This window comes from Rhinolophus sinicus, chromosome 15 (genome assembly GCF_057876585.1).
Source record: "Rhinolophus sinicus isolate RSI-liver-muscle chromosome 15, RSI-T2T, whole genome shotgun sequence".
Classification (NCBI taxonomy): Eukaryota; Metazoa; Chordata; class Mammalia; order Chiroptera; family Rhinolophidae; genus Rhinolophus; species Rhinolophus sinicus.
In genome coordinates, this window is record NC_142515.1 from 110319804 (window position 1) to 110335189 (window position 15386).

Genomic DNA, 15386 nt, shown 5'->3' on the forward strand with positions numbered 1-15386 from the left:
CATTAAGTACATTCACAGTATTGTGTAGCCATCACTACTGGGTAATTTTTTAGAAAGTAAAACTGAAAATATTTATCCAAGCCATCTTACAGCTCACTAGAGATGCAACTGGCTTTTAAAAGGAGTTTTCATAATTATCATTAGGGGCATAACTAGGTTGTTTTCATAGTTGGCACCCCTAAAGCAAATGACTCATTGTCAATTACAGTTTATAGTTATATTTGAACTCTTCTTTTTTCAAGACGGCACAGGTAATCTTGGCAGTTTACCCTTACATATTTTAAAATACTTCTGTACATGAAATATCTCATGCTAATCCTCCAATTCACTAATCATGTAAAGAAGAGTTGCTAATCCTTCAATTCCAGATATGCTGACTTGTTTATAGATTATCCCTGTTAAGAATGGTGATAGAAGCTGAAAATGTCTCCATCCTAGAAAGCAATAACTCATTCAGTGCTGGGTAAATATATGCACAGATGTGGCATTAAATCTCACACAGCAAAGGTAAAGAGAGATACTAATAAAGACTGAGAAAGACGATACACTTGGAGGTTGTGCAACAATGCTATCTTCTAATACCAAAGCTCCAAAGGATGCATGTCTTTTTGAGTATTATGTGTTCCACAGGGGAAGTGCCAGACAAAAGCTTGTGGAAGTAATAAGTAACTTGTGTTAGCTATGCATTGGCATGATTCTAACCACTGCCCCGCTCATGAGAAAGAATGTTATTTTAAGAAGTTAAAGGAACAAAAGAAAATTTACAACATTGTTCCTGGTATGTTGTCTGGCTAATTATTTTCCCAGGGTAACATACAAGAATCCTAGGCCCCCAACAGCTTCTAATGAATAAGTTCTCCAGCAATGATTAGCTAAGATGCTAATGCTTTTACTATTGGCATCAATAGAGCTTCAGTAGGGCTTCCTCCTTGGCCAGGGTTTCTGTCAGAGAGATGGTAGGAAAGAGAGTGTACACAGACATTCTAACCCTTTCCACAGTCTCAGGAGATATTCAAACAGAGGATACACAAAGAACATTTGATTTACTATGGTACTGTCCACAGTAAAGATGCAAACGCACACTCTCCAAGTATGCGAGGAGAACACAGGTGAAGTGGCAGACCTAAAGATACTGTTTCTCACAGCTGGCAATTGCCAGTATGGACGATGGAATTAGCCTTGGCTCTGTCTAGAAAATGTCAAGTGTCCATTAATCTCCCCCCCAGAGCAGACAGAGAGACACACTTGTATTTAACATGTCACCTACAGGTTTGGGACCTCAGCAGCAGGGAGGATAGCTGTTCAGGCTGACAAATGCCCAGCTCTGACTCAAATGGGCAGCTGTCACGGTAAGGCTCTGAAGATGAGAATGTGTCTTCAAGTCCCCTGAGTGCTACTCATGACCCATCAAAGGTGTGTCTGCATGATGGACCCTTTTGGGGAAGCTCTGGCTCAGCTGAGCATCTTTTAACTATGTGAATTTTTATAAGAGGACGCTGTGACCATGTACTTAGCTTTTACCTAATCAGCAAGCAGAAGTCTCAGAATGTACGTGTTCATGGGGTCTTCAAAGAAACGCTCAGGCCCCTTCTTCAACTCTCCTGCCTAAACAGCTGGCGTAACTTTGCTCTTGGTGTCGGAAACGCAGCTGAAACTCGGTTCTCTTGAAAGGAATGGGTGGGAGGGAAGAAAAAGAATACGTGTGCTTCATTTCAGTGTATTTAAGAGAAAAACATATTCCTGAAAGTCAGTTCAGAGCTCAGAGCTTCCTTGAAAGAGGGTTAGTGGGGACTTGTTCCTCAGCTGGTCACTCACCCCCTAGGTTAACAGTCATCACAGACAAACGCTAGGAAAACCGACACCAGAAAACCCTTCCCCTTGATTGCTGACACTTGTCATAGATGAGGTGGGGGCAGGAAAGGCTGGCCCACATCTTTCTGCTGACAAAAGGGGGCAGAGCACGCCAGATTTGGAGAGAAGAGGCAGAGGAACTTACAGCCCTATTTTATTTAAGAAGAAACGGTGGAGAGAGTACAGGCAATTCTAAAATATGGAATTTTTGCTCTCCACTAACTCACTGTTAGTAAAGGCTGTTTCCCTCACCCTAATCTTTCAAAACCTTTCTTGATTATTAAACACTGAATGTCAACTACACAGTCGAACCAGAGCTGGCAACACCCAACTCTTCACCTTGGCAGTCTAACCAGCAGTGAAAGAACCCAAGACTGTTTCCAGTCAGCGTGTTTAATCTACAGCACAACATAAACACTTCACAGATGCCTCGGAACCCAACACCCTGCGAGGAGAGAAAGAACGCCTGTTTTTGAATGTGCATTGTCAGTTTCTATCAATGTCCTAAAACCAAGGGGGGGGGGGGGGAAGCACACGAGCGCCAAGGGATACTCTAGAGAGAAGGAAGGAAGCGCTAGCTACTCATTCCAGGCGCACAACTGTGGGTCAGTCGAGGGGGTCACAGACGGCCGAACCCTAGGGGCCGTTTCTGTGCAAACAGGTTTGAGACCAGGTTCTGAAGAAATAAGGGGCGGAGGAGACTGGGGGAACGATTTCTTTCAAAAAGTCAGGACACATGGTAGTTGTCCAGGTCTTTGCATCGGCGAGCGGTCCACCGCGTCCTTCTGCCCCCAACACCGACTATCCCTTCCCGGCCCCGTCACTCACCAAACCGCGAACGGCTCCGCCGCACAAAAGGCTCGGAGGGCGCCGAAGCCCCTGGCCGGCGGCGGCCACACAGCGGCGTCCCTGTACAGCGTGCGGCGACAGCCGGAGGGACGCAAGTGGGAGGGCCCCGCGGGCAGCACGCGAACCCCCAGCGATGTCCTTATCTGGACTGCGGCGGCGAGCGGGTGCGCGGTGGAGATAGACGCCCACACGCGCCGCGCAGGCTCTGCGGCGCTTGCAGCGGCGGAGCGAGGGCGCGCCGGAGAGAGGCCGCTGCCGGCCGTGCGGGGACGAGCCGGGCCGACGGCCTGGAAGGGCCGGACCTTCTGCCTCCTGGGAGCGTACGCCCGATCTCGGGGAGAAGCGAGTGGAGCAGCCGCCGCACTACCTCGCCCCTCCCGGCGGCTCTACCGTACGCGGGTCCGGGTGGGCCAGGGGGTCACCCGACCCCGCCTCCTCGCCCCGACACCTCCGGCTTTAGCGCCCTCTGGCCCCTGCCATCCTCTCCCCGTGTCCGCCCCCTCCACAGAGGCAGCCGCACAAAGCTCCCAGGAGCGGGAGGAGGGAGCTAACTAGGAAAGGTGTCTCTGTACTTGAAGCGAGAGGGGGGTGGGGTCTCCTGGTTCGTGGACGAGGGCTCCGTCCCTTCCTCGCACCTTGGCGGCGACACTTCCCCACGTCCGGGGTCTGGGTCCGGAGCGCGGGGCGAGAAAGCCCCACGGCCGCACTGCGGATGAACCAAAGGCAGCAGGGAAGAGCCGGCGAGAAAAGCAGCGAGGGGAGACTCCTGGTGTTTGATCCAAGGATTAAACGGAGAACCTACTGTCTGTCCCCAGACAGGGGGCACCGCAGCGGCGGGGGCTGACTGGCCAGCCCACTCGCTTCCTCCCCAGACTTCCACAAATGCTGGGCGCAACTTCTAATCTGAACTTCGCACGGACAGAGTGCAAGATCGAGAGACGCCTGTCCTCAGTCTGCAATACTCGGACGCGGTCCTTGCCAACCCCGCACCACCCACTGACAAGAGGGGAAAGCCGTGGGTCCCGCAGGCCGGGGACCTGGCCCGGCGCCCCCAACTGCGCGCTTTTGGACGGGCGGGAATCAAGTGGGGGCTCACTTTATCCTAAAGTCTTAACAGCTAAAGCTAAATCAGCCGACCCAGGTCCAACCCAGAGGCATCCTGCGACCTAGCTCGTTCTCCGGACGCGGGTCCAGATCCGCGCGTCTTCGTCTCAAGGGACCGATCGCTGTCCTCTGCGGCCCAGGGAGTACAGCCTCCAAAGTCACCCGGTTGGGTGTGGAGGTTGCTCAAACCTCCTCAGCCTTCCCAGTGAGACTCGAAAGCAGCCGAGACTCGGCGCCCCAGCCCCGGGTCCTGGCTGATTTCCGCCCCTGGCCCTCCCGAGCCGGGGAGTCGCCGGCTCCGGGTGCCCCCGGGCAGCGATCGTGTCTGCTTCGGCCGCGCGACTCACACTCACCCGCGGCCCCTGCTCCCTGCGTTCGCTCCCAGCGCCGTCGCCTGTTCCCAGGTCACTGCAGCCCCGGCAGCCCCGAACCGCGAGGGGGCAGGGCGGCGCGGGGCGGGGCGCAGCCGCTGCCTCAGGTAACAATGCTAAGAGGCTGATCCCAGCTCCCGCCGCAAGGCCAGCACGCCCCTTTCTGCTCGGCCCCTTCCTCCCTCCTACAGCTCCCCGGCTCGCTCTGCGGCCCTCACCTACACCTGCCCGGGGCCGCGGCGGGGGTTGTAGGTTTGGGGGCCGCCACCCGACACGCTGCTCCGAGCATCCAAAGGCTGGTGCGGGACCAGACGGTTGGCCACCGAGGGAAATTGGGGCGGTGGGGACAGAGATGTACGGACTGTGCACAAGAGCCAGGTGTCCTCGTGGAAGCAGAAAAGGGGAGGTGCCAAGCTGGCTTTTGAACCGGCAAGAGCCTTCCACAAAGGAGCCTCTGCGGCAGCCTCCCCTGCTGACACGCGCGCTCCCTCCTGCACGCACACCCTCCGCGCACACACCCAAACGCGTGCCAGCTCCCCCTCTGCCCCACACTTGTTCCTCCCCGGAGCACTTAGGCAGGACTTGGGTGAACTGTCCCGGCCCGCGCAGCCGAATCCTAGCCGGGCAGGAGCTTCACAAAGGTCAGCTCCTCTTCGGGGACTGCCAACATGTAAGTTTACTTTTTTTTTTTTAATCCTCAATGGTGATGGTAACAGGAAGCTTTTAGCTACAGTTAAGCGGCGGGAGGGGGGGGGAGGGGAGGGGAGTTCACTCCAGGCCTGATCGCATGAACAGACGCTGTCTGGGAAGGGATCCTCACAGGAGGTAACAAGGAAGAGTTTAATCACATCTTTTTTTTCCAAAGTGACTTGTGACGCCAGGCAGTGAGAAAGGAGTAGTCTAAGAAAACCTATCCCGGGCGAACTGGCTAATCGGAAATCAGCTGCAGGGGTGGGGAGGCGCCCTCCTCAACGATGAAGTCATCGCTACCTTTGACCCTGTGAGCCAGATCCCAGACCAGTGCTTTTCCAGCCTTGGTGCTTGATGACTTCGGCCTCTCCACCTTGGTCCTCAGACCTTGAACGCCCAGGACAGAATTCTTGACCTCCATGTGGATAGAAAAAGAGAAGCTATTAGAGTAAAAACCAAAACAAACAGAAACCAAAAACCAAAATCTGCCCCAGCCAATAGCCCATTTCTTAGCATTTGACCAGGCTTACACTACCCATGAAGAAACATAGACCCATGTAAGACCACAGAAAATGTCCAGGAGTGGGAAGTGTAATAAAAGATAAAGACAGCCCGATGCTCAGGGAGTTAATGCAGGAAATTTGACTATACAGGCAAAAGTTAAATGACAGAATATCAAAAGTGAGGAGCAGAATGGCATCTCTCCTATGTCACCCCCCTTAGATGAGTCTACACCCACTACTCGCTTCCTACTCCTCAAGCCCCCTCCTACTTAGGCTCCCCGCACCGCTCACCCCCTCCTCCCCCACTGTACTGTGAGCTCTAAAATCAGTCACTTTTTTGAGAGGTCAAGTCCAGTGACCCGTTCTCAGCCCCCCTTCCCTTTGATCTCCCTGCAGCATCCTGGCCTACAGGCCTCCCCTCTGCCTCCCTGGCCTCCTCTGCTGACCCATCTTGTCCTTTGAGGACAGTAACTGGATTCTTCCAACCCTTTCTCTCCAATTATCCCGAGTACTGCCTTCTGACTTCAATCTGGATGACTCCCGATTTTGTAGGGCCTGAAGCCTGTGTAAGTAACTCTTGAGGGAGCTAGTTAAACAATAGAAACGGAAAAACCCGGTACTAGATCTGTGTCTGGGCAAAGTGAGGGGCATGAAAACTTGAGCTCCAAGGCAAATCCACTTCTGATTTCACCTCTGTGTCAGGGACTCTTGAACCCTTACCGTCCCTGTAATATCTCAAGTCCAATTTCAATGTCCAAAGTCCACTTATCTTTCTCTCAAAACTAGAACTCTTCCCGCCCTCATCCCTTAAGACTTGATTTTTTAAACCTGAAACCCCAGCTTTCCTCTGGTGCTTTTTCTCTTTTAAGTTCCTTATATCCAAGTATTTGCCAAATGTGTTGCTTTTCCCCAAGTAGTCTCTCTTATATCTGTACTCTATATTCATTGTCACCACACGAGCCCCAATTAGAGGAAGGGGAAACTGATATTTATTTGCTGTTGGCCAAATGTCAGGCATCACACTTGGTTCTCTGAGAAATTAAACTGGACTCCTATGTCCACTCGCTCCGCGTGCCTTCTCTATCCTCTCTTCTCCCTGACTCTGCGTCAGGTCAGTGCTTTTAAAAGTCTGATCTCATCATATTACCTACCTGTTCAATCCATTCTATAGGTTCACGTGTATACCTACAGGCATTCTTCAGTCTGACACTCTTGCGGCATCCTACCTCTAACTCCCCCAGTTTGAAGCATCCCATTTCACCCGACCAGCATGTGTGCTGCTCCAGAATGTGTCATGATTATTTTGACTCTTATTTTCTATGTTGTGACTCTTAGATGGCCAAAAAAGTACACGAAGAGAGCAGAGCACAACTGTCAAATAGAGCTAAGGTTTCGATGGATTGATCTAAGGCTGCAAATCTAGAGAACAATTTATTCAGCTATTAATATGCTGACTGTTAACCACACCCTCATCTCACCTGAGTTTGTGCTTGGGCGTAAAGATCTGCTGTTCATCTGTTTCCCACAAATGTGCCAGTCACTCTGAGGAAGGCTGGAAAGACTCCTGAGGCCAACTATGCCCAGTCAACCCAGCCCCTGGAAGTGGTGGCCTGGAGGTGGCTGCTGCTGCTGCTGCAGGGGCTCTGGAGCAGTGGGCAGTGTGGCCCGCTTGCACTTTTCCAAGCCAGCCAAACCTCTTGGGGAGTGTGTTAGTAGCTTAGTGTGGCCCAGGCAACGGGCCTCACAGGTGCCAGCTCCAAGCCCTACTGAAGAATTCTATTTGCAGCTTGCGCTTCCCTTTGCCAGGCCAGATTGCTCCACTTCCTTTGCCCAATTCATTTTCTTTCTTCTAGCTTCACCTCCTTAGCCCTGAGCAGCTTTTTGTTTCTCCTACATCAAGTATTTTGTATTCAAATCTGTCATTAGGAGCCACTAAACAAAGCCTCAAACAAAAAAATGAATCAAATTTTAGGATCCATGCCCAAGAATTACAGGCTTACAGTTTTAAAATAGGTTTATTTGCTTAAGGAATAAATCTAATTCATGAGCTGACTTCATTGGCCCTCTAGAGAACCACAGTGGACTCACTTCAGCGTGAGGCATCAAACTGATTTTTAAATACCGCCCCCTCTCATACAGACTGAGATTTACTTAATCTTTATTCTTCTTAAAACATATCTGATGAGATCGGTTGTTCAGTATTTAGATTACAGGCTGTGTCTTGGCTCTTACAACTGGAAACTGCAAAAGAAACAAACTCTACCAACACTACTGAAACAGACTTGCAAAGACTCACCAACCCTTCTAGTAACAGTCGTTTCTAAGAGGAATTCCTAGACCCTGTTTCCCTCAAAGGGTAGAAAGTATAAAATAAATAAAATCAGCAGAATCATTACTGTCACTATAAATGCAAATTTGCATCAATTAACTTATGGGCAAACTGCAGACATGGTATTATAATTTTCCAAACAACTTAGAACTGACAAAATGTTTTATTTCTGTAGGCTAAGAAATTGAAATAGCAAATTGGCTTTAAATGTAGTACGCAATGACTAAGCTCTGATCATTAAGAGGGAGAAACTTTTTTTCTAGATGCTAAGTAGTGATTTTTGCAAGTTTTACATAGAAAATGCTTTCACATGTGACGCCACGGCAGCATCAACAGCATTTCCTTTACCAGAAGTAAATACAGGTATTTTGTCAGTAACGGTGCCTGATTTGTTTGAGGATAGGAGGGATGACAGACAACCCTTACCCAACATACAGGAATAAGGTAAGTGGACACCCAGGGACCCTTGTTCCCACCTGTCTATGTTTCTGTAGAGCAAACTGCCCATTTTCTCCCTTTTAAGGGCTGTGGTGTGTGTGTGTGTGTGTGTGTGTGTGTGTGTGTGTGTGTGTGTGTGTTGGAGGAAGGGATAGAAGTGGAAACTAAGGAAAGAGAAATACAGTTGACCTCTGAACAAGGCATGGGTTAGGGGCGCTGACCCCAACAGTTGAAAACCACATACAAATTCTGACTCCCCCAAAACTTAACTACTAATAGCCTACTGTTGAGTGGAAGCCCTACCAATAACATAAACAGTAAGTTAACACATTATTTTGTATGTTATATGTATTATATACTGATGATAAAAATCATAAGGAAAATATATTTACAGTACTTACTGAAAAAAAATCTGAGTATAAGTGAAATGGCGCAGTTCAAACCCACTTTGTATATATCACTGAGTTTTTATCAAGAAAACCTTTAGCTAGGCCTTTTTTGAGTTTATAATTGATATAGTGCTTGGAAAACTGGTTGGTGTTGATTATAAATATAGGGTCTGGTTACTACTCACATTTTGAGGAGAAAAATAGCTTTAAAATGTAACATGAAAGCGTTATCATTTCTTTCCACTGCGCACCATCAAAAATAAGTGTTGAGTCTCAATAAGTTAAGGAGTGTGTCAGGTGACAGTTTCTTTTGCTACTGGTTTTAACTGTTTCCAAATTGTTTACCCTTCTAAGAAGTTAGAAGAGCAAACAGTAATTTGAAATCATAACACACACAGTATAGGCAGTCTCCAAACAGAAACCCATACCAACAATATTGGTTTGTGGTGGTGGTGGGGGTGTGTGTGGGGGTGTGTGTGTGTGTATGTGTGTGTGTGCGCACACACACACACACACACACACGCGCGCGCGCCTCCCTGGGGAAATACTATGTGCACATTCCGTGCAAGACTTTGTGGCACACATAAAGGTGTGTGAAAGGACATGTGGGTCACTTAGCAATTTGTAAAGCCCTTTTTACTCCCCTCGGAGATGAAATTTGTACTTCGTTTGGTGGACCAGATATGAGAGCAAATAAGAAAACGAGCCCACAACAATTAGCATCTTAATATTTCTCAAGCCAAATTTATGGGAATAATTACAATGGACCATTTTTGGAGAAAGTAAAGACGGTAAGCCTTTTGATGGAAAGACCAGTTTTCACATTTTGACTGGCCTTGGCCACAAAGAGGCTCCCAATTAGCTCACAGCTCCATCCCTCTGTGGGCTTGTCCAGGCTAAAGCAGAAAGGGGGGTGGGTGCACTGGGGTTAAACCCAGGACTTCTCTTTTCATTTTCACTCCTAATTTGCCGGCCCCTCCTGAAAGAAGAGGCTCCTGTATTTTATCAATTCAGAGAGGTGGTATGAAACATTCAGCCATTTGTAGTTTAAAATGGATGAAAAACTTTCCCCTCACATTTCTAAGTTCCTTTTACTTAGTGTTTTTGTGCATATGGTCAGCTTTTTGTGTTGAATTGTATGTCAGGTCATAAAAGAGAGTAAAATTTATCTGTAAAAAGTATTTTTCTACTGGTGACTTCTCAGGACTAGGCTGGAGAAAAGAGAAAATCACTTTAAATTTTTCCTGCAATGTTGCTGGTTTTCTAAGTAAAACGCTGGGCTCCCTCCCCACAGCACACCTTTGTTGAAGGCACAGGTAAACACATTTCTGAATTTCTGAGTTTTAAATTGTGTTTTGGTGCTTCCTCTGAGGTGATTGACGTGCAGTGACACTCAGAGTGTCTGTTTTACACAAGGAGGGAGGGAGTGCAAGGTAAACACACAATTAAACACAGGACTTTAATTTACACTGTATAATGGAATTATTTTTATGCTGGAAATGGCTTCACCAAATCCCTTCCCCCTCCAAAGATATATATATATATATATATATATATATATATATATATATATATATATATGAGATATATATATAAAATACATATATATATATTTATATGAGAGAGAGAGAGAGAGAGGGAGAGAAAGAGAGGTAATTTCTCTTCCTAGAGAAATTGAGCACCCTCTCATTATGGATTCTTATTTAACCCAAGCTTGGGGTCACAAAGTCACATCACATTTGTAATTTAAGAGTATAAATAAGGGAGAGCAGAGAAAATGCTAGATGTTCACACATCTTCATCCTCCCTTTCCACACACCCCGTTATCAAATACTTGGACATATTTGTTAGCCGTGCATCTTTTCCTTCACAAGCCCTCTTTACACTTCATCTCAGTAAGGAGACTCATTTCCAAGGGCGCTTTCTTGCCTGCTGGGCATAATCGGGTTAAACCTTGTCTACTTGAAGGAGGGCAGAGGAAGGAATTCTACCACAGTAGCTCCACTGTACAAGAGCCTCATAAAAAGGGGGGCCCTTTGTGATCCCCGTGCTCATGGTACAGAGTCTACAGAAGTCACTGGATAGTTTAAAGACCTTTGTCCCGTGTATCAGGCTGGCTAGAGGCCTCATAAAGAAATCAGAGGGGCTAATTCACAAGGCTGGAGCAGGACCAGGGGCATGAGGAGACGGGGGAGCCATGGAGTTATGACTCACCCCCACATTTTTATTAACACCTAGATTTTTAAGTCACATGCTATTCTACTTTAGCCACATTTCTTGAGATAACCAACAAAGACATTTTTTTTGTATGTGTGTGTCTTTCCTGTCAAAAGAAGCTGATTTCTTCTTCATCAGACTACAAGACTAGAAACTGCAATAAAGGACTTGACCAGAATTGTTTTCAAATTCCAGAAGGCCCTATTTGCAGGTCCTAAGGTTTCCCTGGGTGACCTTAAAACACTCATGCACCCCCGTCCTTGCATGCCTAGTTATAAGCCACCCATTCAAGTAGCTAGGTAATTAGTCATTAATTTGTTTTTCTTCTCAAAAATGGGAGCACTCAGGTGACCTCCAGGTGGAAACTAAGGTCATGTATTAAACTACTAAATCTTCTAACAATTCTCCCCTGGTGACCTACAACCTATAGACAACTTCTGCCTGTTTGTCCAAAATACACTCTAGTGCTACTAGGTAAAAAGGATTCAAGCATTCTGTTGGACTGCTGGCAAGGAAAATAGAAAAAGTTAAGATTCAAAGCCTACAAAAAATAATATTGTACGGTACTTAAGATTTGGTTTATGTTTGACAACACGAATAGGCCCATTCCCACAGACAAGCTGCCACCGTAGGAGAGTAAAATGTAGCCTTCTGCATCACACACACGCAGGCATGAGACATTCCACTTTGCAGCCTAAGGCTGGCTGCTTCCACACTCAACCGCTAAGAGCATGTTACATATACTGGTCCCTCTCCTCCCCTCAACCATTTATCCCCAGTGTTTGCATAGACTTTCCCCCCATTAAACCAAAAAGGTCGAGGGCAGGGCTGTCTTCATTCACCTTCGTATCTCAGTAAGATCTATTCCCAGGGCTCTGACAATGGTTGGTTACTCACTGTGTCTGCCCACTAAACTTGGTCCTCATCACCAGCGAATGACAGCAGTGGCCTCTAGTCCTTCAGCACTAGAAGCTCCAGTAACGATAATCGTCATTACTGACGTAACTGAAAGCCTCTGTGCAAGGTACAGGGAGGGCTACAGAAATGTTCAAAACAGTTTCGTTCTCAAGAGGCTTCTGTGATCCAGAAGGAAATCCACCAGACGAGATTCAAGCTGCTTGAAGCAGACTCAGAGCACGTGAAACGAACAGCCAGGTAACATAACATTTTACGGTGAACTGACGACATGTAGGCATGCACGGGCCGGTCAAGTGAGATCTTTCAGGAGACATGCTGATGCTCGACCCAAAGTAATGGAGCCCCGTGCTGGACTGAAACACACCTCCAGCTTTGACAATGTTTGGGGCGAAGAATGACTGGGATTGAGTTCTCTCTTCTGAAATTCGATACCGAGGATTGAGAATCGAAGCTTGTAGCGTGGATCCTCTACTTCTCTGAGGGCTACAGCAAAAGGATGGGGACGCCTGTCACAGACTACGCATGCCCTTGGTCAGAGTCTGGCTCTGTCACTGCTTGGGTAAAATGCTTACAGGCTAAGAGGACAAGATGCCACAGAGGCTCGTACAGAAAAGAGATACTACAATAATGAAAAGCCAGCACACTACAAATTAAATGTATCATGAATGAAGGATTTCTTAATGGGGCGGTCTCAGTTCACCATTCCTGAACAGTAATTCACATAAAAATGAGCTAAAAGGACTACACAGGCCGAGTTCTTCCTAGAATAAGTCAAGGTCAGTGTTGGGGTCGCTGGCAGGGAAGTCTGGAGTGGATTGGACTGAAGCTACTTGTGTTTTGGGGGAAAAAAGACTTTTCATTGCTCTAGTCATGAGCACAAATAGTGACTCCAAAAGCTTGAAAACCGGAAGACAGCACAATGGTTTCTTATGTCACTGCATTTTTTTTTTTTATTAAAGAGGCAAGTTTGGACCACAGTCTGCTATGAAGCATGAAGCTTTAATACTTCACTTTCCCTTTCCTTGTGAGTTTAGGAAAGGTCTCCTTTTTTCCTTTTTTCTTTTTTTCAATATATCATTAGACATATAGCTGCTCATTTGAAATTTCTAACTAATTTCTCTTATTTTATGGCTGGTTTAATTGGAGAAAAATGCTAACTAAACTTCAGAGAAAATATCGTGAGGCTTGTTAGAGAAATAAAGTTTAGAGAACATAAAAGACAGATTATTTTTTTAAAAACCATACCACAGGAAATCTAAATGATGAATTAAAGGTCTGGTATTCTCCATTAAGAAACCATCAACTTAAAACAGACTGATATAAACATAACTTGATATATATGAAGCACATGGTAACCACAAACCAAAAAACTATAAGAAATATACAAGAAATATTAAGAAAGAAATCCAAATACAGCACTCCAGGAAGTCATCAATATACAAGAAAGCCAGAGAAATAAGGAATAGAGAAGAACTACAAAAACAATCAGAAAACAATGAATAAAATGGCAATAACTACATACCTATCAATAATTGCTTTACATGTAAATGGATTAAATGCTCCAATTAAAAAACAAATGGATAAAGAAGATGTGGTACATATATACAATGGAATATTACTCGGCCATACCATTTGCGACAACATGGATGAACCTAGAGGGTATTGTGCTAAGTGAAATGTCAGACAGAGAAATACCATATGATCTCTATTATATGTGAAACGTAAAGAACAAAATAAACAAACAAAACAGAAACAAACTCAGATACAGAGAACAAACTGATGGTTGCCAGATGGGAGGGGGTTTGGGGGGCTGAATGAAAAGGTGAAGGGATTAAGAAGGACAAATTGGTAGTAAAATAGTCCATGGGGATGTAAAACTACACCTTAGGAACTATAGTTAATAATATTACAATTACAATGGTGTCAGATGGGTACAAGACCTACCAAGGTGACCACTTCATATGCTGTACACCTGAAACTAATATAATATTGAATGTCAACTGTAATTAAATAAATAAAAAAAAGGTCTGTCCCTCTCCGGTGGCCAACACCAGTCCAAGAAGAAATTGTTAGACCCACTTCAGGGACCATCTGAAACTCTTGAGGGTGTAGTGGAATCAGGTGATGAAAATCAACACCGGTAAGCTGACCAGTCATTCAGTAAATACTCATGACCGTTTAAACCTAGATTTTTTTTTTTTCAAGTCACTTGATAGTACCAGTGATTATATAGTAACCATTGCCATGGTAAAAACTCAATTCTCAAAACATCATCTGGGCTTTTTTGCTGCTTTTATTATTGATGCAAACTAGTTAGAAAATGTTAATCCACTGGATTTTCCTTGTTCTGACCTAAAGTAGGGGTGAAGGAACAGGAAACAGAATTCGAGAGCAATGTAAATAAACATCCATTCTTTCTTTGGGGGGAGTTCTTTAAAGATTTAAGCTAATAACTGACCAAGTTAAGAAGTGTGAATTAAGGACTATTTGGCCAGCTCATAAAATATCTTTTTAGATTGAGAATAAATTGTTAACAATTACCAATGTATACACATATTTTATTGTAAGCAGTGTAAGTTATAAATGAAGCGATGAACAGCTATGTTTTAAGAAATCTAGAGTTGTACAGTAGTGTATGCTTATTTCTAAGAACAATTGAGACAGAAGAAACTGTTTGTAGTAAAGCTGAAATGTAGTAAGTGTTTTACTTTCGAGCTTAAGCTCCCTTAGTTTCAAATAGCTGTTTAGACAGTTGAGGGGAAAAGGAGAGGCAAAAAATCTAGTTAGTGATGCAGGTAGTTCCTACATGACTTCTGGCTTCTAACTAGTCTCATTATCTTAAGCTATTGCTGCTATTTCAGTTGCCGTTTCCATAACCTTTACTGGAAAACAGAAAACTGTTCAACTTTATTTTTCCTGAATTTTATTGTTCCTGAATTTCTGTTTCCAAGTACAAACCAATGTCTTTCACATATTACATAGAGGAGGGATTCCGATATCTGCAGGAGTGTGTCAGTCATAAGCTGTACCCAAAAAAGCTTGATTGCCACTCTGGTGCAAGAGGGAAAACTTATCAGGAAACTACCTGTATTTCTGATTTTAGTATATGTGCTGCCGAAGCGAGCACCTACCTGTATTTCTGGATCAAATATCCTAGGTGTTTTTTTTTTAAATTATTATGAAAACTTTCAAAGAAGGAAAAGTTAAGACTAGTACAATGAAATCCCACACAACTACCCTATTTCAACAATTGCTAACATATTGCCATATTTAAGACATTTTCCTCTCCTTCCTTTTTCTCTCCGCCAGCTTTCTCTCCATATATGTATGTATGTATGTATTGTTGAACTATTTAAAAGTAAGTTGCAGACAATATGTCACTTCACCTGTAAGTTTTTCATAAAATCTTCCTAATACGATAATAGAATTAGACATCATTTGGGGGAGGATAAAAATAAATTCACATGTGTAATTTGAGTACTTGATTCATTATTCTGAAAACTGAAGTTTTAAAACTTCTCAGGAAGGCCAACCAGATTAGTTAGCTTCTCTCTCCCTCTCCCATACTTCCACCCATTTGAAAAAGAAAAAATTTTTTACAGCGAGACTGCTTTTTCTTTAGAACTTCAACAGCCAGACTCCACGATGTGGTGCAAACTAATATGGTTTACATTTTTCTTCCTTATGTACCCCCATGCCAGCAAGGTGTACATTTCACTCTTAAGAT

The 15386-nt window shown here is 45.1% G+C and overlaps 1 protein-coding gene across 6 annotated transcripts in view; it reads right to left on the reverse strand.

Annotated features, from left to right (window-relative positions):
• Positions 1-13039, reverse strand: part of FHDC1 (FH2 domain containing 1) — a 46815-nt gene extending 33776 nt beyond the window's left edge. The window contains exons 1-2 of one of the 6 annotated variants that reach the window (XM_088792572.1): positions 11639-13039; positions 5166-5280 (exon numbers count right to left, since the gene is read on the reverse strand). The gene's annotated coding sequence lies outside the window, so the exon portion shown is untranslated. Of the gene's footprint in view, positions 1-1521; positions 2343-2679; positions 3478-4157; positions 4310-4393; positions 4530-5165; positions 5281-6846; positions 6963-11638 lie in introns of those variants that run through there. The other 5 variants (XM_019722596.3, XM_088792573.1, XM_074338433.2 and 2 more) reach the window with 5 other exon arrangements.
• Positions 13040-15386: the final 2347 nt, after the last annotated feature.